The sequence below is a fragment of the Schistocerca serialis genome, chromosome 11 (genome assembly GCF_023864345.2).
Source record: "Schistocerca serialis cubense isolate TAMUIC-IGC-003099 chromosome 11, iqSchSeri2.2, whole genome shotgun sequence".
NCBI lineage: Eukaryota > Metazoa > Arthropoda > Insecta > Orthoptera > Acrididae > Schistocerca > Schistocerca serialis.
The window spans coordinates 74,915,538-74,941,608 of NC_064648.1; positions in this window are offsets into that span (position 1 = coordinate 74,915,538).

Below are 26,071 nucleotides of genomic sequence, written 5' to 3' on the forward strand. Positions count from 1 at the left end.
TTTAGTAACATGAAAAGCTGAACATTCCAATATATGGAGAAAGTTCGAGAGACAATATGCAAAATCACTGTAATATACCACTTTGAAGTAATATGAATTTAATTTTTACGAAATGAATGGACTTAATACGAGGGTTACTCCAAAAGAAATGCACACTATTTTTTTTAATCCATCTCTTATACTACATGTTTCAAAGTTTTACAGTGTGTAGATACATCCTTTAGGAACAATATTTTCATTTTTCCACATAATTGCCATCCCTCTCAACTGCCTTACGCCATCTTGGAACCAGCGCCTGTATACCCGCACGGCAAAATTCTGGACCAACCTGTTGCAGCCACTGTTTGGCAGCGTGCACAAGGGAGTCATCATCTTCTAACCTTGTTCCACGAAGAGAGTCTTTCAGTTTCCCAAAGAGATGATAATCACATGGGGCCAGGTCAGGACTGTAAAGCGGGTGTTTCAGTATTGTTCATCCGAGTTTTGTGATCGCTTCCATGGTTTTTTGACTGACACGTGGCCGTGCATTGTCGTGGAAAAGCAAAACAACCTGCTTTTGCCGATGTGGTCGAACATGGCTCTGTCGACCTTGAAGTTTCTTCAGTGTCGTCATATATACATCGTAATCTATGGTGGTTCCACTTGGCATGATTTGCACAAGCAAGAGTACTTCGGAATCGATAAACACCGTAGCCGTAACTTTTTCAGCAGAAGGTGCCGTTTTGATTTTTTTTTCCTTGGGTGAATTTGCATGATACCACTCCATTGATTTCCTCTTCGTCTCTGGTGAAAAATGATGGAGCCATGTTTCATCACCTGTCACAATTCTTCCAAAACATTCATCTCCACCATTCTCATACTGTTCCAAAAGTTCGCTGCATACGGTTTTCCTTGTTCCTTTGTGAGCCACTGCCAGCATCCTGGGAAGACACCTGGCACAAACCTTTTTTAACGCGAACACTTTCAGTATTCTGCAAACACTTCGTTCCACTATCCGAACGTAGCATGACAATTGGTTCACTGTGATGCGTCTGCCAGCAGTCACCAATTCGTTAACTCTCTGTACATTGTCTGGAGTGTGTGCAGTACGAGGCCTTCCGCTGTGAGGACAATTCTCAATATTGCCGTGCCCGCTTTCATCACGTAACCTGCTTGCCAACCGACTAACTGTACTGCGATCGACAGCAGCATCTCCATTCACCTTTTTCAACCTCTTGTGGATGTATCCCACTGTCTCGTTTTCACAGCACAGGAATTTTATGACAGCACGTCACTTCTGACGAACGTCAAGTGTAGCAGCCATCTTGAAGACATGCTGTGACGGTGCTACGCACTGGAACTGGTGGAACTAACTTAGAACACAAGCGGGAAGGATGTTTATACACACTGTACAACTTTCACACATGCAGAATGAAAACTGTATTTTTACAAAAATAGTGTGCATTTCTTTTGGAATGACCTTCGTAGAATGAAAGAGGCGAGAACTGATACCATTGTAATACATATACAGGAGATGTGCTTTTTTTACGATTTTATCCTCGTTCAGAGGTTCTTTCCTTTCGAAGAAGAACGACTAATCTTTCAACCGCAGACGCAGGGTCTGTAACAAAATCATCAACGAACTCCATTGGTGAGTGATGTACTCTGAGGAAAAAATAAAGACGCTGATTTTCCGGTTCACGGATCGTGGACGCTGGGTCACCAGTGATAAGACGGGCTTTGGCTACGTTGAAGCGGCGTGTTTTGAAATACAGCATCGCGTGAAGTAAGCGATGCATTTGAAGCGCAGTCTCAGCCAGCAAAAGTGCAACGTAGCGAGCACAGCAGGAGGGTTTAATGACAGGTGATTGCCTCCCACGAGGCAGCTCTGTTCGTCTGTGACTGATCCCCTTTCTTATTAAATTTTAGATGGCCTGTTTTCCTGAGTTGCGTGTAATATTATGTTGGTAATTTTCACATTGCGGAACCCATTAAAACTAATTTTACCAAGGTATTCTCAATACGCTATAATTTTTTTAAAACGCTCCGCCAGTGATAAGGTTTAGCAATGCTGCTAGAGCAGTTTTGGTAACAGCCGTTCGAATTTTCACTAGCAAAGCACTGAGGATATGAACATTCATTTGCTATGGCTATGTTTCAAAACAGGTTAACACTCGTTTCACCACACTTTCCACAAACGTGACGTCATCTTGACGTCACATGCAATATCTACGACCGCATGATCGACTTTAGTTAGCTTTCGATACAGACCTCTGACAAGACTTAATGCGCACACACTGGATATTTACAAAAACACGACGTTCTTGGAATGATATATTTACTGCAATAATAAAGTGTTATATAATGATTTATCGATGGCTAATGGCTTCATATAAGGGTGCTCTCTTAGTAGTGAGTTATTATCATCAATAATTTGGAAATTAAACATGAAACACGTTTGTTTTATAATTAGTAGTATGCCGTTTCAAGCCATCAGAGTACTGAAAATTTATTACAGAAATGTGATCATCATCGTTAAATGTCACTTAGTAACGCATCAACAGTGTATAAGGGTTTGTTTGTCTTGTTGCCCTGGGTGATAATTAGACGAAATATTTGTCAGGATTTGTAACCAGTGGGTCCTTTAGGTGTGGCACTATGTGAACGCCGAGAAGTAAGTTTAAACAGTTTAATTGACAAAGGCTGATCATAAAACATGCTTCCTACGTGCACCCATCACCACTGTGTCTGACATCGTAATTATGGTCGTATCGAAAGGTTCCATGGTGAGCTAAGAAAAAGAGACATAATTGCACCTGAGGCCACGCTGCGGAAGGCGACCAGTGGCTTACGTCCTGCGTCGCACTGCGGCCGGATGCACGTGTACTGACCGAGCAGATTGTCAGCACTCCAGACAGGTCGGCTGGCGAGCGCGTGTTACGTACCGTATGTCTGCGTGCAACCGGTTGACCCATACATCATTCTCCCCAGAGAAGAAGAGCAACCATAGGTGGCTCAAAACGACTTCCTGGGCGTTATGAATCTATTTCGCCATTTGTGGCATCAGAAGGCATTGCAACATGTGTTTAATTTGCAGACACAGTAACGTTCGGTACAGAGAAGCGTGCCTTCAGGATGACAATTTCATACATGACAAATGCTGTTGACAAAAAAACAATTTAATAAAAGCGATAAAAACACAATACTGACAAGCAAGTATGCATTAACATTACTGAATGAATCAAAAGACTTAATTCTGTTTGCTGCTTGAATGAAGCTTAACTCATTATTGGAAGAAATCACATTTCCATGGATATCCTTAATTAAATTACTGCAATTGGAAAACCTTGATAAGAAATGCTTTCCATATGTTAATATGTATGAATCATTGTAATAAGCAGATAACATTCTCATTAATGGCAAATGCCCACTAGAATGAAATGTAGTAGGCAATATACTAGGCATATAAAATAGTTCACATGATAAATCACAATGTGTCGCATTCAAGATTGATCCACTATTATTCAATTTGAGTGTAAAGGGTAGCTCAGTTGTATCGTAATTTTTACACATAAATGTGACATCAAGGTTGGAGTTAAATGAGACAATTACACCTTCCAAACATAATTTAAGAAATGGATGATAAAGATGCGTTAAAATTCTAGGGCAATCATCTCTTGGAGAATGATTCATAAACACATATTTCTCACAGCTATACACTCTACTATCTAAGAATACTTCTGATTCAGCGCAAATTAACTTATGACTACGTTTACACATACGCAAATCATTTTCATTTACTGACAAAATATCTTCGATGCACGCTGATCAGTAGATAATCATTCAGTACGTATCTTACTTGAATCCCTGCCTGTCTCCATTTCACAAGGTAAGTATAAATCTTACACATTTCAAAATTATTCTTTGGTCTAGCAGTGGGTATAGAAGCAATAACAGTTAATTCATATTCAATCTTTAAAGAGTGTGTGCTGGTTTACTTATAGTAATTGTATAAATTGTAATAACAGGGTAAATCATAGTATAGGTTGCATCTACCTCTCGCTCAATAGATAGTGGGATCTGTAAAAATTGTTCTGGATGCAGTATTACACTGCTCAAACAATCATTTCAACTACTTTCTAAGGCTGTTCTTAAGTTAAGGGCATCAGTTCTAGCATTTGATAAACTATCTGTAATCCTTAACAAAAGTGTTTTTAAATTTAAGTGTGCACTCACAGAATTTAATCCTTGGAATAGTTCTTGGATTTTTGCTTTCATTTCATTAGGAATTACGTGGAAATGTGAGATAAAATGCTTTACAATCTGTTCAATGAAAACTGTGTAGTTAGTAATAGTTCTTTGCATATTCTTTAATACGGTAATTTAATTAGAGATGTTAGTTGAATTTGTACTGGACTGTTGTGCAAGAGCTAATACTTTGCTTTTAGCTTCCAGTAGATCTAGACTAGTTAAAGTACCAATAATGGTACGAATGATACTCCCTCTAAAATCAAACCAGGCACGTTTATATCTAATTAAAGTTTTGTGTGGCAAAGGCTTTAAAAAACAGTAAAATTCTTGTTCATAATTAGTAAATGTAGACTCCGCCTGCATTCTGGCTGTGACCCAGTTATTATACGAAGATGTACCCATTTCCAAAATTCTATCATTACCCTTAACAGAACGAATTAGATTAATTTGCTTCTTTACAGAACTGAACTGTTGCTGGATTTCACTCAGACTGTACTTGAGGACAAGTTCTGAATTACTTGTTGAAACTACCATGTTTGATATTGCTTCAAACCAAACACCTGCACTCCGTGGTACTACGACTACAGCATAAGTAGAATACGCTATCATAGGAAACATTAGAATAAAAATGAACAATGGTTAATTAAGTCTAAATACTAGAGTTAACAATGAACATAAATTAAATGAGTTTTTTGTGGTAACCAGTGGAATAAAAGGTTTAGTTTCACTCGTGCACTCTTGTAATAACTTCAGTACAAAATTTTCGCAACATATTCACATATGCACATGGCTGAAATAAACATATGCATTGCACTCTCACACCTACACACGTTTATGCAGATTGCGGAGGTCTCTGGAACAGGATCGCTCGGGACTTGGTGATGCCTCGGCCTCGAATTCTAGACCGTCACATCGCGATTCTCGTTTCCTGGGTTTAAGAAGAGCAGATCTGCCTCTCGGTCTGTCCTCGTCATCTTGGAATACTACAGGGAGTCTACCCACAAATGACTTTACACGACTGACATGAACGACAATCGAATGAAAGGGCCGTCAGGGCTTAAGAGTGACTGGCGACAACACCTCCAAGATTGGATATGGTCCTTTCCAAAACATCTTAACTTTTTTATTTGACTCTTCTTTAACACCACATTGCTCAGATACACAAGATCTCCAACTCGATACTGTGGCACTGCTGCTTGGTGGTCGTTGTCTTGCTTGCTGAAGAAAGGATTGATGATTTCGCTGTTCGCTCCATGCTTCTTTAGCTTGAATGCTAGATCCCTTACATGTTCATTGCTGATTCCAGCAGTCTATCTCGCAAAGTCCAAGGGTGGATGCATTCTTCTTCCACAGACGATCTCACATGGACTTAGACCAGTTGAGCTGTGCATTTTGCCATTGTAACAACTTACCAAGTAAGGTAAACAGACATGCCAGTTGTAGTTTTTGCTGATCACACAATGGCTAACCATTTTAATGATTGTTCTGTGGACTCGCTCAACTCTTCCATTACCTTCAGGGTGTGCTGGTGTAGTCCTTAACTCAGTTATTTGCATGAGCTTACAAATCTGTTTAAGTAATCCACTCATAAAATTCGTTCCTTGATCACTAGATTTACTTAATCGTGATCCAAAGTTAAGAATCCATTTGCTTACAAAAACTGTAGCTATAGTCTCAGCCCTCTGATGAGGTATTGGTATCGTCAGAAGGTATCTAGAGAAATGATCTAACATTGACAATAAGTATTTGTCCTATGACGTCTAGTCCTACTCATTCAAATGGTTTGCTTGTCTCTCGCACTTTTTGCAATGGTGCTCTACTTTTTCCTACATTATTCCGTCTGTTACAGGAATCACATTGTGAAACAAACTTTAAAAGTTAGCTTTTGCGGCTCAGTCACCAAAACATTTGAACTATTTTAATGTTTGTTGTTTTTTTTACCACAATGTCGCAGTAATAAAGAATCATGTTGTTCTCTCATGATTTGCTCTATAATGCTTTCTGGAATATCTAGGAGGTTTCCTTGACTAGTGATTCTCTACAATAATCCATCTATTTCGACAAAATTCTTGAGCTGCCTTTAACTCTTCTTCTCGACTTATTGTAACACAAACATTGACTTTTCCACTCATTGCATCAGCATTCACAGGTCGGCATATAACCTTAAATTGGTACTCACTTAGTCTTAATGCTCATCTTGTTAATTTGGAACTTGGATCCTTTAAGGTCAATAACCATTTAAGTGCGGCATGATCTGCAATAGCTGTAAATTCTCTTCCTGTTAAGAGACGTCTGTTATGTGTTGTACCAAAAAACAAAGCCCAAGGCTCCTTCTCAGTAGTAGTATAATTACATTCTGCTTTGTTGGATGTTCATGAGCATCAGCTTCTTGAGACAAAATTGCACCAAGGACAAAATTGGATGCATCAGTTAAAAGAATATAAGGTTTACTGGTATCTTGATAGGTTAACACTGGGGCTGTGGTTAGAGCAATTTTAAGTTATTCCATTGCCTTTTTGCACTCTGATGACCAATTAAATGTGGCTCTTTTCTTCAGTAGCTGTGTCATTGGACGTGCTGTACTCGCGTAACTGGCAATAAATTGTCTGTAGAAATTTGACAAACCCAAGAATGATTGTATTTCTCTCAAATTCTGTGATTCAGGAAAATTCTTTACATCTTCAATTAATTTTTCATCAGGTTGAACACTTTCACTGGTTATAACACGACCAAGATAGTTAACTTTACTTTGTGCAAAATGCCATTTATCTACTGATAAAGACAGGTTTTCGCTTCTTATAGGCTCAAAACAGCTTGTAGTCTTGGAGTACGCTGCTTCATGTTTTCACCAAAAATTATTACATCATCACAGTAAAGAAGTGCTTGTGTTGGGGTGAGCCCTGGTAAAATTGAATATATCAGGCGTTGAAATGTAGCGGGAGCATTACGAAGTCGAACTGTCATATCAAGATACTTGCATACTCCTATTGCTGTTACAAATGAAGTATTTGTGTGAACATCTGGATGCACTGTTAATTGGTGACAACCATTTGTCAAATCACATACTGAAAAAATTTGACATCTGCCCAAGTAATTCAAGGTTTCCACTAAATTTGGTAAGGGGTAAATATCGGTTGTGGTCACAGCATTCAAAGATCGGTAATCAACAGAAGAACGGAACTGTGGTTCTCCAATAATAGATTTCTTATTTACAATTACAACAGGTGAACACTACGGTGGGTGATCTCGTAGTTTTATAATTCCAGCTTCTAATTGTTCTTTAACCATGTCTTCTACCGACTCTCATTGACTGAATGGTATTCGGTAAGGTTTCTGTGTGATTGGGGCTGCATTCCCTGTATAAATACGATGCTGAACTGAATGAGTGACAGGTAAATTTGCACGTTCTCGGATTAAATCTGCATACTGCAACAAAACAGGCGCTAAAATATTATCTTTATCAGGTGTCAAATGTTCTATCTTCTTCCAAATCTTGGGCTTCACTTCATTATTAACTTTGCCTCCTTATTATAATTTTACAGTACTGCTACAAACATCTATGTTTATAACTGCAGCACTTGTTACCTCATCTGGAATCTGTATTACGTCACTTTTCCTTACACTCGACACTTCAGCAACTTTTGTTCCTCGTGGCAAAACAACATCCCCATTGCTCATATTCGTTGTTGTAACCGGGACTTTTGCGACATCCCGTCTCACCATAGTACCGACACCTACACTTCTAGCAACATAACATTGTATTTTATCCAGTAACTCACTTTTCTTGGATCGCTCAATTAATTACAAAGTTCCTTCCTTGCCTCAGAGTGACTTAACTTCAACGTCGATCAACGTAGATTGTCTTTCCTGTTCCCTTGGGAATTAGCTGAGGCTGATCAGTTTGAACATTGACTTGGACGGTTTGAAATGATGCATCGTTTCGGCGGTGCATTACCAAAGCGTCAGTATAGCTGCTAATTTGAGTAAGATCTGAAGAACGATTTCCTAGATTGTAGTTGTTACCGCCTTGTCTGATCTTTCTTTCTGTGACAAATATCTCTGCCTCGTTAGCGGAGAGAAAATCTCCGTCGTAACACGTTTCGTTATTTGAAACTACTTGCACCATTTCTGTGTAATTATCGTTATCTTTATTTTCGCCTTCATCTTGGCCTTGGCCTAGAATTAATTCTACACCAACTTCTCCATAGGTACGTAGTTTTCCTCTGTTTAACCCTCGCACTTTTAATAGCGGTGGTTTCGGTTTATCCTCTTTATCTATGTCACACCACATTACTGGAATCTGTGCTCCTGTATCAATAAGTAGTTTGATGTTTCTCCCACGAAATACGGCACCAATCACCAAGTCATTTTCGGTCTGATTTTCGCTGGAACTAACAGGAATCACTGTCTCTAGCAGGGGGCCGACAAAGGGGTGGCCCCTTCGTCCACATACTCGTTTAAAGATCTGGCCGATTGTCTGTTGTTCGCATTACCTTTCCTCTTGTTGCGACAATCTCTCGAAACATGATGCTGCATCCCGCAATGATAGCAAATTCGATCCTTTTTACAATCCTTACGCTTGTGAACGTGATTTTGCAGCGTTGTACTGTTGTGTTGTAAACTCTGCGTTCTTGTTTCTGCATCGCATTCGGTCGTCTTAGTGCTTCAACGAAACCAACAGCTGATTCTACTGCTTTCTGAAACGTTATACATCGTGCCAATCTAAGAGCTGTGCTTACTTCCTCTCTGTGCAACCCATGAATGAATGTGTCCATGGCTCTCTGGTCGGCTTTGAACAACTCAACGCGATTTTCATTTCATCTTCTACTAACTTGTACGTTTGAGCGTTGATGTTTCGAATTCTTTCGGCAAACTGCTCGATAGATTCACCTCGTCGCATTCGCAAACTCTAAAGTTGCTCTCTATAAAATCCGATCGCGTTTTTACGTTTAAGTCTCTGAACAACAATCGTTCTAAACTCATTGTAATCTTCCGTTTTCACGCAAGTAGGCTCTGCACTAATTAAATCTTGTGCTGCTCCCTGAATTATTAATTTGGCAGCCACTAGCTTGTCGGAATCTGTCCATGATCCCAACAGGGCGGCACCCTCAAGTTTACGAAAAAACAGCTTCACATCATCTTCGGGTTTCCCGCTAAAAACTGGTCCTGATGGCGATAATGAAAAATTCTTTATTGTAGTTGTACTTGTACTGCATGAACTGTCATTTGACAAGTCTCTGCTTTTAACTGCCGAATCTCTTCTTGCAGTTCAGTAATAACAGTTTGTAGATCGACGACGTTACTCTGACTGGATTGCGTCACTTCGGCTAATTTAACGCCAATGAGTCACTCATATGTAAAATAAAAATCTGTCACTGCCTTTCGTATTGTAGCCAAACTGGAGTAGACCAACCTGAATTCAGCGTTGGATGTCTCCACGTAGTCGGAAGTTGTTCATGCTGCCACTGCTCGAAGTTCACGTTGTGCTGCACCTCTTCAGACAGTAGATTTTCCGTAATAATCCCACTTCTGACACCACTTCCATAAGGGGTTGTCTGTGTTGTTGTTCCAGATGATAATTAGACGACATACGTGTCAGGGTTTGTGAGCAGTGGGTCCTTGAGTTGCGGCAATACGCGAACGCCGAGAAGTGAGTTCAAACAGTTTTATTAACAAAGGCTGATTATAAAACGCGCACTCTAGGCGCACCACATCATCACTGTATCTGACATAATTATGATTGTATTGCAAGGCTCCATGGTAAGCTAAGAAAGAGAGACATATTTACACCCGAGGCCGTGCTACTTAATACGACGCGCTGCAGATGGCGGCCAGTGGCTTACTCCCTGCGTCGCACTGCGGCCGGACGCAAGTGTACTGACCGAGCAGATTGTCGGCACTCCTCATAGGTCGGCTGGCGAGCACGTGTTACGTACCGTACAGCTGCGTGCAACCGGTAGAACCTTACAGATGTATACATTCAAGAGAGAATATGGAGATTGGGACACGAGACGAACTTCACATGATTTAGTGTTAGCATAGTAGAAAACGGTGGGGTTTGTCGAGTCGTTAGTTGTGGGTTTCCAACCCACCCCATGACATGCAAATAATTGTTTGATGTTATCGTTTGCTAACACATTCTGCGACCATCTTATCAATGTAATACAAGCATGTTGCGCAATAAACGATGCTATTTACATAGTGTCAGATTTGTGAACAGAGGATGAATTAAATAGCGATTTCCGAGTGCGTGGTTAGGTCGGAAATTAAGAGGACAGCTTAAATTTCAGCGACTGAAGCAACTAAAAATAAAATCCATATTCTTCCTTTTCGTAAATATTTTTCTCTCTATTTCCGAATAAGTACCGTGTTTCAAGTGTGAGGTGAGACTGGAACCTACGTAAGAAGACAGCTTAAACTGCTGCGAGTGAATCGAGGTGCTATAACATTCATATCCTCCCTTGTCACCAAATCGATAGCCGATCATGGGGCCGTTGAGATTGGGAGTGACGGCAAAATGACGTCACGATTGCGGGAAATTCGTGAAACGAGATTTACCCTCTCAAACATCCACATTAAGCACACACAAATCTAGCCACTGATAATTCCTTTCAAAAAATAAAAGCAAAATCTCTATAGCATGACAAAGTTCATTTCTTCTCGTTTCAGTCAACCATTACCTAAAGCTCCATTTGAAAATCTCCACTGCCAATGGTACTTAAAATTTATCAAACACCCATATGTGAAAATCCACACCTTCCTACAATTTCTTCAGTATTAGTAAGTGTTACCAACGATTAAACTATGCTCACAGGAAAAACCCACCAGGCCAGTACATGTTCTCCTAATATTTTTCCTTCTCTTCCTCTAACAGAATTCCAGTCCTGCATGACAATTAAATTTTGGTCCCCATTAACCACTTGAATAATTTATCTCAACATACACCGCCTAAGTCTCTTCAACAACTGTTGAGATATCGGGCTTATGAAGTTGTTCTCATTTGGTGAGTGTTACATTCGTACATACCTTATCCATGGTGATTAATTCGCTGTGCAACAGAACATAGTTTCATTCACTAAATGATCAATCCTTAGTGCCCAGTAAAAGAAGTGAAAAGAGAAAACTATGACTGGCAAAGCAATTGATCTGCCACTGCCTTTTATGTATATTGCTCAATTTAGTATCAGCTAACACAATGGTTTCAGCCTCCAATTGCACACTTGAAAGGCCCATGTCCTATGTTTTGACAGCTTTTTCATCTTTGATGTGCAGAAAAATTCCTGCGCGTTGACATTTTTGAACATTACCCGGCACTGTATTGTATTCTCGGTAGAAAATCACCCCGTGTCAGCCACTATGTTTTGCGACATGACGGGTGTCGTCACCGTCTCCTGCTCTACTGAAGTCTCTAAGTGTCCAAAGCGCGTTCCGCCTGCAGCTCTGCTCCTGGCAGTACACGCTGTGCTGAGTCCCTCGGACTTGACGTCATTCAGATTTTATCTGTTCGGTTGCCGAATCCTTCAAACTAAAATGTTATAAACAGTGCGACTCTTTTTCTGCTCATTTACCGAAGCAACTGATACAGTAGCAACTTCAGATTACAGTCATCAGTTAACTGCCTGATGCGTCCAGTTCAAACTTCGTTCACAAGAATCACCTTTAAAATCTGAAAAATTCTACAGTGTTTCAGAAAAATTAACCTCCCGTATTAAACGAACACAGTAATTTTTGTACGAATGACTGTCGATGGCGTACACTGTGCCTGATCTCATACTCGCGCGTTGTTCGGCTTGATATTGGGGACTTGAGGGTTTTGCAGCCCACCACGATTACTGAATTTCTGCCCAAAAGCCTGCCCACGGAATTAGACAGAGTTCCCTCTTTAACTCTAGGACTTTTCAGTATCTTGTTCCTGCTTTAGTGTACTTTTAGCCTAAATTGTTTTCGTGGAACACGTGCTCGAGGCATAGGAGTAAGATGCACCCCTACCTAACAAGGTTCGTCACATCTCACGCGGCTGCTCCTCTGCTAAATATGCTGCTGTCCACTGAAATGGAAACACAACGAAGAATGGCATTTAACAAAATATTACTTACTGTCCGTATACAGTATGGTACGCAACATAAATGATTAAACCTGTAGGTGATGTGGACCTTCGGTTTCCCAAGGTGGAATGTCTCGCTCGTATTTGTAATATCAGCTAACATGGCCTTGCTGTGTTGCTACTGTGAATGTCTCAAAACGAGAGGAAACTACAACCGCTATATTTTTCCAAGAAGATGTAAATCTGCTGCATCGTTAAATTGTGATGGTACAGTCTCAGACAAAATATTACGGACGTAAAATAATAGCCCAGGCTGGGACTACTCTAAAGTGTGACGTAATCAGAAGAACGAAACTGGCATTCTGCAGGTCTGAGTACGAAGCGTTACTGCCCTCAGGTTGGTAGGTAGGTTAGATAATTTAAGAAGAGAGATGGATACGTTCAAGTTAGATGTAGTGATAGAAGTGAAATGCGGTAGCATGAAGATCAAGACTTCTAGTTAGGTCAGTATGGGATTACCAGCACTAAATGAAATAGAGCTAATGCAAGAACAGGTCTAATAATCAATAAGAGGATTTGAATGTGGGTAATCTACTACCAGCAGTATAGCAAATGAATCTTCAGGGTAAAGGAATGTACGAATGTAACACTCCTCAAAGGAGTAAAAGTTCATAATCCTGCTAGCTCAGCAGTTGGTGGAAAGAGTGAGACAGTGTATGTTGAGATAAATTATTCAAGTGGTTAATGGCGATGAAAATTTAGTTGTGATGCAGGAGTGGAATTCTATTAGAGGAAGAGAAAGAAAAATGGTAGGAGAACGAGGACTTGGGAAGGTGTGGCTTTTCGCATATGGGTGTTTGATAAATTTAAAGTACCATTGGTCGTGGAGATTTCCAAACGGAGCGTTAGGTAACGCAAGAAATGCACTTTGTCAGGCTATACACATATCGCTTTTATTTTTTGAAAGGAATAAACGGTGACAAAATGTGTGTGTGTGCTTCATGTGGACGTTTAAAAGGGTAAAACTCGTTTCACGAATTTCCTGCATACGTGACCTCATTTTGAAATCAGTCACAATATGGGCGACCGCATGATCGGCTATCGATTTATTGACAAGGGAGTATATGAGTGTTATTGCACGTCGATTCACTTGCAGCAGTTTAAAGTTTTCTCTTAGGTTCCAGCCTAACCTCATACTCGAAACACGGCACTTATTCGGAAACAGAGAGTCAAAAATATTTACGAGAAGAAGGAATAGGGATGTTATGGTTACTTGCTTTACTCGCAGCAATTTAAGCTGTCATATGTCCCTTCATAGCCACGCGCTCGGAAATTGTTATTTATTTCATCCTCACACAAAATGTAAATAACATCTTTTATTGGGCAAGTTACTTGTATTACATTGCTAAGAGAGTCGCAGAATGTGCTATCAAAGATAACATGACAAAAATATTTGCATGTCATGTGATGGGAACCCACAATTTTCGACTCCAGAAACTCCTCCGTTATCTATTACACTAACAATCATGTGAAGTTTGTCTCAGGTCATCATATTTTCTCCTGAATGTATACAACTTTGGTGCGTTCTTAAGTTTCATTATACGACAATGATGACGTATTTGTAATAAATTATCAGTGCTCTGCTAGCTTAGAAGTACATACTACAAATTATAAAACAAACGTGTTTCATACTTAATCTGGAAATTATTGACGATAATAACTCACATGTGAGAGAGCACTTTTATATGAAGGCATTAACCATCGATAAATCATTACGTAACATTTTATGATTGCAGTAATTATAATATATCTATCCTAGAATCACGTGGTTTTGAAATTATTCAGTGCTTGCACATTAACTCTTGTCAGTGGCCCGTACCGAAGGCTACCGAAAGCTGACAGCCGATCATGCGTTCGTTGATATTGCGCGTGACCTCAACATGACGTCACGTTTGCGGAAAGTGTGTTGAAATAAGAGCTACCCTGTTTGGAAACATAGCACGGAGTAAACGATTGTTCATATTATCAGTCCTTTGCTACTCAAAATTCGAATGGGAGAAAGCAAATATGCCCTAAGCCCGGACACAAGAACAGCAGTATCCATAAACATCGCCACTGACGAAGCGTTTAAAAAAATACACGATTTTTCGAAAAGAATATATGTATTACAAAGTATTATTTTGTCCAAGCTAACGATCGCTACGCCATGGCTTGGCTATTGGAGAAACGAATGCATAGCCTAGTTTGTAGCCGGTAGATGTCAGTTGTCTTCTGTTATCTTTGGTAACCGTGATATGATCAAAATGGCTACTCCACAGCAGAAATCACTTTGAGTTCTAGAGTTTGCGAAGTGCAGTTCCGTGATTACAGTGCAAAGACGTTTCAGGTTGAGGTAACTACTTGATCCAGATGGTATCGATAGTTTCTAGATACAGGCTGTGTGTGCAAAGGAAAGAGTCCTAGCCGCCCTCGTGTTCTCTAAGTAAATGTTGGACGAATACAAACTGCTTTCCAACGTAGTCCTTCAAAATCAACTCGTCGTGCCAGTCGGGAGTTACAACTGCCTACAAAAACAATCTGGCGTGTTTTGAGACGTCGGTTGGTTACAGAGCCGTGCGAGTTACAGCTGTTACAAGCTCTGCGTCCTGATGACAAATGCTAAGGTGTAGCATTTTGTAACGAGATTCTTGATGCTATCGACTTTGATAACACACTCACGCAATGCATCGTGTTCAGTGATTAAGTGACCTTCCATGTTAGTGGTCAGGTAAACAAAGACAATAATCGCATTTGGGGCCATAGAACCTGCATGCAGCCACTCAAGATGTACGACATACGCCCAAAGTCAATGTGTTTTGTGCGATATGCCGAACATCTGTTTACGGCCAATTCTTCTCTGATGGAAATACGGTTAACAGTCTGCAGTATCTCACTACGTTACAAAACTAGTTCTTTCTGAGACTGAACGAAGGCAACTTCATTTTTCAACAACACGGGCATCCACTGGCTGGAGTCGCCAAGTACGTGAATATCTGAATGAAACTCTACCGAACCGTTGGATTGGACGTCAAGGAGCTGGAGACTTAGCATATCTCAGCTGGGCTCCACAGTGACTGCATTTGACACCCTCTGACTTCTTCCTGTGGGGTTTCGTTAAAGACAACGTGTATGTACGACCACTCCAACAGAACATGGAAAAATTGATGAACCGGATCCGTACTGCTGTAACATCAGTGACGAAGGACACGCTTGCCCAAATAAGGGAAGAATTTGAGTATCGACGTGATATCGTTCGTGTCGCTGATGGAGGACATATTGAACTTTCGTAATCTGAATTTGAGAGGTTTGTAATAAGTGTGTAAAGTTTCCTATTTGCATTTCTTAAAGTTTAACAAATATATGCATTCGAAATACCAATATTCTTTTTGAAACGCCCTGTAATGGCGAAATGAGAATGGCTTGGTAAAATTAGTTTTATTCGGCTCCGTAATAAGAAAATTACGAACGTAATATTACATGCAATTAAGGAAAACAGGCCATCGGAAATTAAAGGAAGAAAGAGATCAGTACAGGACGCACAGGGCCGCCTCGTGCAAGGCAGCCACCTGTCGCCAGACACCCCTGCTGTGCTCCGGGCTGAGACTGCCTTCCAGATCCATCGCTTGCTTCACGCAGTGCTGTATTTCAAAACGCGCCGCTTCACTGGCGACCCAGCGTCCCCGATCCGTGATCCAGAAAATCAGCGTCTTTACTTTTTCCTCAGAGGAAGTCACTCACCAATGAAGTTCGCGAATTGCTTTGACTCAGACTCTGCATCTGCGGGTGAAAGATTATATTTTCGTTCTTATACGAAAAGAAAGGAATCCATGAATTGTATTAAAAAAGCACTTGTCCTGCATATGTATTAAACGGCTATCAATTCTCGCCGCTTTCATTCTATTAAGTCCATTCATTTCGTACTAATTGAATTTATATTACACAAATCTGGTATTTCATTGCCATTTTGCATTTTTCTCTGGAATTGTCTCCATGTTATTAAATACACACTTTTGTCCTGCAAAATTATCATAATCTTAATTTCTACAAATATAATTTCGTACAAACAAATTATAAGCTACAAGTTAAGCCTGATTGAAAACTGATAATTACACCAATATAAGTGACAACAGGTTCTATTTTTTTTTAATAATCATGACACTAAATGATCTTGCTACTTTTATTCCACCTGAACCAAAATCACGTGGGCTCAACAGGAGAAATCAAACGAACGACTGCCTTGAGCATCAGCTTCTTGATGCAGTTCGGCATATCCTTTGGTGAAATCCTCATATGGCAGTCAGTTGGTTTCACTTTTCAAGGACAGAATAGCAGCAGATGTGTGGGACAAACAGCCCTGTGCTTATGCTCATGGATTTGAAATCGCGATTCAAGATATCAGTTTCACTCGTTCGACATACTTTCACAGATACTTTCGCTCTCATTGATATCTTATCTGATTTATTGCAAGGCAGAGTTGATCACACTGGAAAAAGTGTAACTACAGTTGGTGCATTCAAAGAAGTGTTGAAAACCAAATGTGACAGATTTGAAAGAATGTGGGAGAGCGTCTTTCACGGCCATTGTACGGACGAAACAGCAACTAGACATCCTAGGCAAGATCCTGCCGTAAATCTAGAAGCAAACATTATAAGAATCTACTGCTAACGTGTGGACATAATGGTGCTGCGGGTGTCAGATACTGTACTCGCGTTCTGTTATTTTTGCAACTTTTAAATGCATGTAACCACTATAACTGAAGGTTGTACAGCATCGCTTTGATATCGCTTGGGACGATTTTTCTGCACTTGTTTCTTTTTTCCGTTTTTTCGTTCTCTGCCGTATAGGATCACAGCCGGTGGTTGCGGATATCTCCGGAGAAATGCTGGTGATTTGTTGCATTTAGTTGTCAAATAGACTCCAGCAAACTTTGCTCAGATGTGTTGCGCAGTGTCGCTGGTATGCCGATCTATCACGCCTCGTCACACTTTCCAGTTCTGAGGACAAAACGAGCACGTACTGACGGCTGAAGCAACAGGCACACGCTCCAAGTGAGAAGTGTGTGCAGTAGTTTGATTTCTTTATGCTGCGGGATTCCGCCTGATTTCATGCGGCCTGTGTAACTCAACCGTCATGTGTGACAGCAAGGAGTGGCAGTCATGCGAGACCTTTGAAGCAGGACGTTCATGATGCAAGCGGTCAGGGAAGGAAGCGAATGTCAGCCGACGTCCTCGATACGGTGATTCGAGAAAATCGACCATAAGGGGCAGTTCAGAACAAGCGAAGGGGAACGCTGCCATTAGGCAGATGAGAATGCCCACCAGCACACTGCAGCTGCTGTAAAGATGCTCGCGCAGAGTTTTAGATAGGAAGTGTTTGATCTCTCACCATGACAGCACTGATTTTGCTTTTTCACTGACTGCAGTGTGGGGCTGTGTCGGATGCCTCCCTGAAGTCAAGGGAAACGCCAACAACCTGGCCACCGGTGTATACACTGTCGGTCGTGGATCTCGTGGAAGAACACAGCGAGCTGACTATCGCAAGATCTTTATATGCGGAAATCATGTTCATTTTTATAGAACATGTTTCCGTGAGCGTAATATGTACTCCATAATTCTCCATTGATGTCAGCGATACAGGCGTATTATTATGTGCATCTGTCCTATGATCCTTCGTGAAAATGAAAATAACCTGACCTTCCTTGCAGTCGCTAGCTACTCTTGATTACTCCATGCGACCTACGATAAACAGCTCTTTCTTGTTCAGGTTACAGAGCTGTTCTTCAACTTCCTACCATTGGAACTTTCAACAGCACGCCACTGACAGTATTAACAGTCGTTTACTCCATGTTATCTTCAAAAGATAACATGAGGGAAGGGAACCTTCAGGTTGTGAGTTCTGATCTAATGAAAAAATTGGAATGTAAGGAAAAAGAAGAGATCTAAAAGGAGAACATGAACACATCTGTAACGTCATCCACAAACCATACCAATGACAACTCTTTTTTAAAAAATTAACGCTAATGGCGTATGGCCTGATAAGACTCGTTAATTCACTTGAATATGAACGACCTAACGTGAAAATTGTCAACATAATACCGCACGTATCTGAGGACAGTACCATGAGAATCGTTGAAACCCGGATTTAGACGGGATCGGCGGGGAGGGGGGGGGGGGGGTGAGGGGGTGCGACGACACAGACAGGACACGGGTATCTGCTCCGGACGAAAATTTCACCGGGTGCCAAGTTCATACTCTTGAAGATAAAAACATTGTTTCACAAAGCGCCATAGCATCCAGCGCAGGTTGTCTGTCGTTCATTCATATCACTTTAAAACGCATCGCAGTTGTTTTTTGAACACATTCTAAGTTGATTTCTGAACGAATCATAAGTTGTTTTCGAATGTGTGCATAGTCTATGTGATGGCTAGAAATAAAAGAAAGGGGAGGGCGGTGCTATACGAGCTGAGCCGAATAAACCCGAAGGGGTGAATGCCAATCGCTGTTTGTTTATGTGGTTAACTGATGATGAATGATCAGCGTTGTTATTATTACTAGCTAAATCGATAAATTTAGACTACCTGATTGAGAATAACAGGTAAGAAATATTAGGTATTATCTTCTGCGTGTATCCAAGAAAATAAAAATTTTACAGAAAATATTAGTCAGTTCCCTGCATTAGCAGTCGCTCACTCCCCAGTTAGCAGTCGTATTAAGTTCTGTTCTCGGTAGAGTGCATAAAATGCGTCGTACGAACACGTAATAGCGCCTAACCGGAGAATAAACGCGGGATAACTTAACCTGTGCTGCTGGCAGGGTTACTGAAATTAACCAGAGAAGTTTTTGCAATGGCAGCAATAGTTAACAGAATTAGTGATGAAAGGATTGTTTGTTAGAACGAGGAAAGAGAAGAAACAGGGACACCACACAAATTATATGGAAGAATACTGCGATTTCTAATTTATATGAAAAATTTCTTAACGGTTCAAATGGCTCTAATCACTTATGGGACTGAACATCTGAGGTCATCAGTCCCCTACGCTTAGAACTATTGAAACCTAACTTAACCTAAGGACATTACACACATCCATGCCCGCGGCAGGATTCGAACCTGCGACCGTAGCAGCAGCGCGGTTCCGGACTGAAGCGCCTAGAACCGCTCGATCACAGCGGCCGGCTATTTCTTAATACAAGACTTTTTGCTTGTAGTATGCCCTAATAGGCATTTGATATTAGTACTTCGTGAATTATATACTCACATGCTATTTATTTGAATGAAGAACATAAAAATCATCATTTGTGCCAAAACATTGTCACTTACTTGGTGTGTGTTACAATTTCTGCAACATTACAAAGGTCTATTTCGTTTTTTCTGGCAGACAGTGGCAAAATGTAATCAAATCAAGAAACCACACCAGTCTTATGTACTATTCGTATTAACAGCTGCTTCGGTATCAGACAGCAACATCTTGATTTTTCATGTAGTAAAACGTTGACAGACTGTGATCAGGTAGTAGAGTGTTTCGCAGAAAGGAAATCGCGCCGTGTAAAGCTGCAGCGAGATTAGAGAGAAAAAAAATGCTGGACCATAAGGGTTGAAGAAATGTGAATAGTCTTGATTGTCTATTGTTTTATTGGTTTTATGTTTCCTGTATTTAACATTATGTCACGAAAACGAGAAAGTTATTAGCTATTAGATTGTTTGCAGATGGATGCTGTCATTTACCGACTTGTAAAGTCATCAGATGACGAAAACGAATTGTAAAATGATTTGAGTAAGATATCTGTATTGTGCGAAAAGTGGCAATTGACCCCGAATAAAGAAAGTCACACGGATGTCACGGCTGTAAATTCAACTAAATACTTAAGGATTACAATTACAAACAACCTAAACTGGACCTATCACATTATAATGTTTTGGGTAGAGCAAACCAAAGACTACGATTCATAGGCAGAACGCTTAGAAGGGACAACAGGTCTACTTAAGAGACTGCTTACAGCTCGCATGTCCGCCCTATTCTGGAGTGTAGCTGTGCGGTGTGGGGTCCGCATCAGGTGGGACTGACGGATGGCATCGAAAAAATTCAAAGAAATTCAGCTCGTTTTGTATTAAAGCAGAATAGAGGAGATTGGGTCACGCACGTGATAAAGACTTGGAGTGGCAATCATTAAAACAAAGGCGTTTTTCGTTGCGACGGGATATTCTCATCAAATTTCAGTCACCAGTTTTCTCCTCCGATTGCGAAAACATTCTGTTGGCACCCACCTACATAGGGTGAAAAGATGATCAGGATAAAATAAGAGAAATCAGGGCTCACACAGAAAAATTTAAGTGCTCGTTTTTCTCACCCGCCATTCGAGAGTGGAATGGTAGAGAGTCACTTTGAAGGTGGTTCATTGAACCCTCTGTCAGGGACTTTATTGTGGATAGAAATCACGAATATGTAGAAGTAAGCAATAAAGAGTGCAAATTTTCTGAAGACTTGTTATCCTCCCTGTCACAAATAATGCCACCCTGTTCTAATTGTACTAATTGCAAGTTTTTTTTTGTTTTTTTTTATGAGGGTTAGGATGTCAAACCGGCCGACCGTGAGCAGAAGAGGCACCACAGGACTTTTCAACTTCCACTGTCCTGAATATACTCTTGGTGGCTCCCTATACAAAATATACAAATTTCAATTCCATAGCATGGAGAGCTGCATCAAACCAGTCTCAGGACTGAAGACCACAACAACAACAACAACAACAGAGCGAAAGACAGTGACGTGCGATAGAAGAATACTGTGTGAAGAGGCGTGGCACTTCACTTTGCAGACGTAAGACCGAGTAACATGTATTACATATACTCGAAAGTATATGTTTTATATTTGGAACTCATCAGAAAGACGCGCGCTACAAAATGTTTCAAAAATCGATTTTCTTTTTTTTTTTAATTTTCGATGCCCTATCTCACACAGTCGACGGGGTCGATACCACTATCAAGTTTTTGCCCCACTTGGGAAATATCGTAGATCGGGGGCTGGAAAACATAAAGAAGAAACGAGTGCAGTACAAGACGAATGAGCCGCCACGTCCTTGCAGCGCTCGTCATGTTGCACGGCTGCTAACTGGAACAGCCTCTGCAGTGCACTGCGGACGCGTCCGCTTTATCGGTGTGACGTAGGAAGTCGTCGATTTAAGGAAGCCGAGGCGCCCCATATCGCTAGCGAACCACTGCCCCAAACCGCTAACAGTCGCTATCAACGTTTATTTTTTTTTCTTTCCCTGATAAGTAATAACCCACCAGTGCAGCTGAGCCACAAACAAACAGAGAAACTGTGGCCCAATGATTGGTTGACTGTTGTTCCAAGAACGGCGCTGCACAGGAGGAAAAGGATGTAAAGACGCATTTTGCATAATTTATGATATTTTCAATACACAGGTTCACGTCAAAATATTTCACAGTTTTACTTATACAAGGTGTATCAGAAAGAAAGTCCGATTTGGCAAGTCTACATTTTTTAATACTGACCCTATGAGTTACCTTAGAAGATAGGTCAAGGACAGGCAAATATACATTTCTAGCATTTGTAGACATAGAGAAGACTTTTGACAGTGTTGACTGGAATTCTCTCCTTCAAATTCTGAAGGTGGCAGGGGTGAAACACATGGAGCGAAATGCTATTTACAGTTTGTACAGAAACCAGATGACAGTTATAAGAGTTAAGGGGCATGAAAGGAAAGCAGTAGTGTTGGGAAGGGAGTGAGACAGGGCTTTAAGGCTACACCTGATGTTATTCAATTTGTATACTGAGTAAGCAGTTTAGGAAACAAAAGAAAAATTTGGAGTTGGAAATAAAGTCTATAGAGCAGAAATAAAACTTTTGCGGTTTGCTGATGACACTATAATTCTGCCAGAGACAGCTGAGGACGAGGAAGAGTAGTTTAACGGAATGGACAGTGTCTTGAAAGGAGGAAAAGCAATATGAGGATATTGGAATGCAGTCGAATTTAATGAGATGATGCTGAGGGAATTAGACTAGCAATGAGACACAAAGTAGTATATGAGTATTGCTATTTGGGATGGTAGTGAAACATGGACAATAACTAGTTTTGACAAGAAGAGAATAGAAGCTTTGGAAATGTGGTGCTACAGAAGAATGCTGAAGATTAGATGGGTAGATTACGTAACTAATGAGGAGGTACTGAACACAACTGGGGAGAAGAAGAATTTGTGGCACAACTTGACTAAAAGAAGGGATCGGTCGCTAGGACATGTTCTGAGGCATCAAGGGATCACCAGGTTAGTGTTGGAGGGCAGCGTGGAGGGCAAAAGCCATAGAGGATAACCAAGACACGAATACACCAAGCAGATTCATAAGGATGTATTTTGCAGTAGTTACTCGAAGAAGCTTGTGCAGTATAGAGCAGAATGGAGGGCTGCATCCAATCAGTCTCTGGACTGAAGACCACAACAAGAACAACATTTTTCAAACTTATACGAGGGTCGTTCAATAAGTAATGCCCCACATTTTTTGTCTCAGAACATATTTAAGGTTAAGAGTCAGAATTAAGTGACAATACACATCAACATCTCTTGTACACGCCAACGTTGTGGAAGAGCATTTATTCACTGCTGATAAAGGCTCATGTCCTGTAGGCATAGCCATGTTTTCACTGCATCACTGACACACTCGTCATCTTCAAAGTGTGTTCCCCATACAGAATCTTCAAGTGGCCCAGAGACGGAAGGGTGAGGGTGCCAGATCTGGACTGTAGTATGGACGATGCAATGATGTCCAAACTAAGTGCCCATGTGTTCACGGATTCTCTGCATTTTGTGCGGGTGTGCATTACTGTGTTGGAACAACATTTCTGCTGGATTCTTGTCTGATCGAACATGTCGGAAACGGATCTTGAGTCTATTCAGAGTCTTTACGTATGCCTCTGAATTGATGGTTGACCCTCTAGGCATCACACCCATGAGAATGACTCCAGTACAATTCCTGAAGACTATCACCACGTCTTTTCTGGCAGAGTGCGATGACCTGAATTTCCTCTTTAGTGGTGAATGAAGATGATGCCACTCCATGAAATGCCTTTTTGTTTCTGGCGCAAAGTGGCGCACCCAACTTTCGACCTGGTAACGATCCGTGACAGAAAGGCCTCTCTGTCGGTCTCAAAACGCTCCAACAATTCAGATGAAACGACCTTGGTTTGTATCTTGTGGTCCACTGTGAGCACTCGTGCAACCCATCGTGACGCCTCTTTCAATATCCCAGAGTCTCGATCACTGCAGACGCACTTCCAATGCTGACCGACAACTGTAGACCCAATTGTCGAGTTGTGTTGCGCCGGTCGGCACGAATAATGGCATCCTCACGATTCAGCATGTCCGGAGCAGTGGCTGTGGCAGGGCGTCCCGAGCGTGGCTGACCATGGAGCTCTGTTTCTGCATTCCCTGAGGCTGTAACTTTCTTTACCCATCGCCCAGCTGTACTCCTATCAACAGCAAGATTGCCATAGACTGCACACAAATGTTCATGGATGTTCACCACGGTTTCTTTTTCTGCACACAATGAAAGGATGCTGCTAGTAACGTGAGTCGTATGTATACGCCATTTAGACGCTGTACCAAGGCTGTGACATCTGCCACAACTTCATTGGCACACAGAACAAAAATAAAATGTAATGCAGCAACAAGGACGTTTGTTTATGTATATTAATGGCTTTTTAAAAAAATGTGGGGCATTACTTACTGAACTACTGTGTTTCAATGAATATTCTTTTTTGATTCACAGGAAAGTAAGAAAGAGTTTTTTTTCATACCTTTTCTTAGGTGTTCATTTTACACCCCTTAGGTGAACGGCATATGTCAATCCGGTATTCAAATTGTTCCACACTACAGCGAGCAAGTCGTGAGTTACAGCTTCCACAGCTGCAGTTATGCGATGTCTCAGTTCATCCACTGTTGTTGATAACCGAGGCACTTAGAGTCTTTTATAAACCCCCACAAGAATACAATCAGGTTCGGTGACCTTCGAGGGCTGTAATGTTTGGCTGAATCATACGGTCCATCGCGACCAATCCATCGTTCGGCGATTCTTTGATTTAAAAATTTCTGCACTTCAAGACACCACTGTGGCAGTGCCCCATGCTGTTGGTAAGTGGAGTCGTTTGAATATGGGGTACGGAACAACCACATGAAGTTGTACAACATGACAGGAAGTCTCCAAGATTTTATGTGTTTTGTGTAAAAGGTGTAGAGTCCATTTTTCTTTGGCGAGAACACTGTTCACTCAAGCACATATCTCGATATGATTCAGAACTTCCTTTTCCCACAGTTTGAGACTGTTTAGGATGAAGGGGAGGGATGTTAGAAGTCATTGTGGGAGGTTTTATTATTTCGTTTCACTGGTGGAAACCGGAGAGCCTATCAGACGTAGATAACAGCCATGTCTGCAGGTATATAAGAAACAATGTTTCCTGATTCACCAGTAAACAAAAATACCTTGAAGCAGGTGTGGCTTACAACAGGAAAGGAACCGTCGGTAGTTTTATATATATTGACAATGCGGTCGCAAACCCATAAAAATGTTGTTGAATGTGACCATGGCCGCGAAAGCCTAAGTTTGTAAATGTACCTGAGTACAGGCATACGTGGAATGTGGAATTACGACTGCACTGAGTTTGCAATGGAGGTGGATTGAACACGTAGCTTGGTAAACAGATGGCGGATAAGCGAATGAATATAACGGGAAAAAAATCTTGAGGACACTATTACAGAAAGACTAGGAGAAGTAGGAGGAGGTGTGATAAGAGATACTATACTGGGATAACAATTTCACAGATCTGTGGAAGTCCTGAACTCGAAACAATGAACCTAGCGTAGACCTACATTACTTCTGAATTATTGAGGCGCGTGGGAGAGGAAGATATGACCAAATTATTCCACGTCGTGAGCAGGACAAATGAGACAGGCAATAAATGCAATACTAAAGAAAGCAGGTGATGGTGTGAATACTATTGAACCATCAGCATGGCTGCAAGATATGACGAATTATCTTCTGAAGAGAAGGCCTCCTCGGGAAATATCAGTCTGGAGTCCTGAGAAATGCTGGAAAACGTAACTTCAGTAGAGGCAGCGAATCGATTTGAAAGTGCCGGCCGTTTTGTATCCAATGAGCACAAGACGGTAGGTCGATGTCGGGAGGTGATAAATTGGCAAAAAGATCCTATCGTTTTTGTACTTGCCTCTGTCCGTACGTTGTCTGAAGCTGGTTCATTTGTACATAGGTATCAAAGAGGAATGGTACGTTACACGCAGCCACGCATTGCGGTGCAAGGACAGTGATCGTAACAAGAACCTAACAGACAGGGACCCAATAAGAGGGCCACACGTTGTCAATGGCAGTCGGTTTCAAAGCCGACAGGGGTTGCTATTGTCAGTTAAAACTTCCGGCATAAGAAGTCAGCCTCATTCTGCCAACGGCCTTGTCAAAGAGGGCGGAGGAGCGGATAGAGGTTCAGGGCACTCTCTTGTCCTAGGGGTGGGAAATTGTCCCTAAAGGTGGAAGAATCAGCAATGATCAACAACATGAGGATGCAGAAGGCAATGGAAACCACTGCATTAAAGACACGTAACGTGTATCCATAGGACATGTGGCCTGTAATTGAAGAAGTGCCATGATGATCTCTCCATTGGCAAAAGATTCCGGAATAGTCCCCCATTCGGATCTCCGGGAGGGGACTGCCAAGGGGGAGGTTACCATGAGAGAAAGAT